The 3,178-nt window shown below is 32.4% G+C and overlaps 1 long non-coding RNA gene across 1 annotated transcript; it reads right to left on the minus strand.

The window, feature by feature from the left end:
- Nucleotides 1-253: 253 nt before the first annotated feature.
- Nucleotides 254-861, minus strand: LOC130710305 (uncharacterized). Its single transcript, XR_009010354.1, has 3 exons — nucleotides 704-861; nucleotides 462-521; nucleotides 254-366 (listed from the first exon to the last, which is right to left on the minus strand). It is a non-coding gene; the product is annotated as an uncharacterized LOC130710305 (long non-coding RNA).
- Between the last annotated feature and the right edge of the window lie 2,317 nt (nucleotides 862-3,178).

Here is a 3,178-nt window from a genome sequence, read left to right on the forward strand (position 1 = left end):
TATTATTGATTTGCTTATTTTTAAAAAAAAAAATGTATCAAGTGTTTTAAAATCTGACTGAAAATTAGGCTCCAATTACTATTATTTAGTACTCAATTAAAATTTCAAACTCAAATCTCAATTTTTGTTTACATTTTATAAAAAAAGAACTCCATTAACTTAAATATAATATTATGACCTAAAAAATTCTATATGACCTAAAAAATATAATATTCACACCATAATCTAAACACAAAACAGTATATAACTCAAAGTGCACAAATAAATAAATAAATTACAACATAAAACGACAATCTTTGCTAAGTTGGAAGAAGATGCATCAGCCTTTAATCTAGAAGTAGTTGTCATGAACGGATCTGAACTATCCTGAAATAAGAGTAAAAATTGAAATTCACAATACATAACTATCTATAGTGATAGCATGTGCATATATAATAGTATTTAATTTTATTTTAACTTACATCACTTAATACTAATTATGTAAGCCGCAACTGTTCAACACTGTCATCATCAACCAAAATCTGTGAACACCAAAAGAAAAAGAGTATAACCAAATTGTAACATGCTAAACATTAAATCAAGCAGCAAGGTCAGTAGATGAAGATTCATGCCTAAAATGTAAAGATGTATATGTTTCCTGAGTTATATGTTTCAATATGCTTTGCTCAAAATAAATGTGAATCAAAAAATTCATAAGGCTTACCTCTCCTTCCTCGTATCTCTTCTTTGGTTTTTAATTGTAGAACAAAACTCAACCAAGCCACTATGGAAAAACAAACAAAAAAATTCAGCAAAATCTAACAGAAAGTAGGAAGAGGGCAAAAACCTCACTTGTTGTATTCACTCTTGAAGAATCTTTCATATAAGCTAACCATCCCCAATTCCAATTCGCAATAAAAGTCCCATGGTGATGAGGCCTATGAAATTACAGAAGGAAAAGTAGAAAAACATCACTCCAATCAAAATCATTTCAATAAATCACACACGTTGCAGATCATTTCATAATGTTCATAGAAATGTAACTATACCCTTATGATATGACAAGAAACTGGTTGAATCAGAAGCAATACCTGAACTTTTTTTGCTTTTTCAACATTTGCTTCTCAATTTCCCAGTCATCACAACAATAGTTATTTCAAAGCTCTTAGATGATGGTTAAATAATGGAATGATAGAGGAGAAGAATTACATAAGAGAGTTTATATAGATGAAAACAATTAGGGTTTATGTTGTTTGCACGTGAAAAAAGGAAGGAGAATATTGTTCCAAAAAGAATATTCAAAATTTGAATTTATAGGTTGTCAAAATTTTAAAATTTGAATCTTGATTTCAAAAACGTACTTTTTGAAAGGTTAGCAAAATCAGTTTTAATCACATAAAAAAAAAACAAAATACGTATAACAAAAGTGAGAAAGTTTTTGTTTTTAAGCCTTATGTATGAATTAAACATCTATTAATGTGATTTTGAATGATTATTCCATAGGTAGTCAATGATGGGTGATGACTTTTGTTACAGCATTAATGGAGAGTTTAAAAAAAATTAAACAACAATTAATAGTATTTTGAATGACTATTCCATAAGTAGTTAATGATGGGTGATGACTTTTGATTCAGCATAAATGGACAGTTAAAAAAAATTAATCAACAATTAATGAGATTTTTTATGATTATTCAATAGATTGTCAATGATGAGCCACAAAACCAAAATTAAGGAGAAATTGTCTCACCATAAATTTGTCAGAATAATTTAGAGCTTGACACTTGTCAGCTAATGAGGGAGGGTGGATAAGAGTGAGCCTAGGAGTGCCAACTCATCTAAGTGGGTCTCACAGAGTTCTTCTTTTCTATAGTATATAGATATAGATTTCTTTCATTTTGATCATATCACATCACATATTACAAATATCAAGTATCATTTTTCTAAATATATTTTATCATTGTGTAATTTATGATCGTGTTCGAATGAAATTCTTTTGTTTTATAGTTACCAAACACAATAGAAAACATTTTGTTAAAACAAAAAGCAATTTACTAACAAGAATCAAAAGATTGAGAACAGGAAAGAGTTATAGTTCAACCCACCGACCAATAGTCAAAACAATTTTATTCAACAAAATGGAGCCATTTTCCAAGCTTCACCATGATGGAGTAGAAAGGCACCCCACATGTCCACTTTCAACACCAATCAAAGCCTCCCCTGTTTTTTTTGTTTTTTCTGGATAAAAGACCACAATACACCTATATCCTAATTTTATCCACCTTAATCGCTACCATCACATCCATAATCATAACCAACATCATATCACCCACAATAACAAGAGCATTAGTCTCCACGAGACTAAAAAACCAAAATACCACCATTCTTATGGGGTTGTCTACCCATAAAAAAATAAACCAAAAACCATGAACCCAACTCATCCTATCACCAGTTTCTTCTCTATAAGCACAGCCAAAACCACCACCAACCCATGCTCCAAAACCAACAAGCTCTCCCCCAACTTGAACTACTGAGATTACTTGTGAACCCACCTAGATCTGTACCAAGCTTCTCAGCCTAGCCAGACACATATCCTTTTACACACTCCTACCCAAAGCACTCTCCACCAGTTAATCCTCTGCTATTTTCTCGGCCCACTAAGTATTGTTATGTTCTGTTTTGTTGGGTTACCAATGTTGAAGTAGTTTGTAGTTCAGTTTATATTGTTGGGTTACCACTATCTATCTATCTACAAATACATATCTGACAACATAAATAGAGAAAAACCAAATTTCCAACAATGTATGTACATTAGAAAAAGCTCAAATTCATAAACTGAAACAAGTTTCAAAGAAGAGAACGCCAGAGAGCAACTCAACACATATATGGATAAAAACAGCAAAAACAGAATAACACCACAGGGTGCGCATCAGCAACCAGCCCCAGCTAGACAATACATGAAGCCAAAGGTCCCAAGGCCACGGAGAGCAGGGCCAGACCTATCACCGATTCAGGGGCTTCCAACAAGCATCGAAATCAGCAACAGAGAACCATCTAAACGAACTCTACCTTTCGCCACTACTGGCACCAGGAGTTTCCCATCCCCAAACAAAGCTTTGGATTCAAAAACCATTCATATAAGGAGCAAATGAAGTCCTTTTTCTTGCATTTGAACCATTACCAGGATCTGAAAATTATAACC

Source organism: Lotus japonicus, chromosome 4, assembly GCF_012489685.1.
Source record: "Lotus japonicus ecotype B-129 chromosome 4, LjGifu_v1.2".
In the NCBI taxonomy this organism is placed as follows: domain Eukaryota; kingdom Viridiplantae; phylum Streptophyta; class Magnoliopsida; order Fabales; family Fabaceae; genus Lotus; species Lotus japonicus.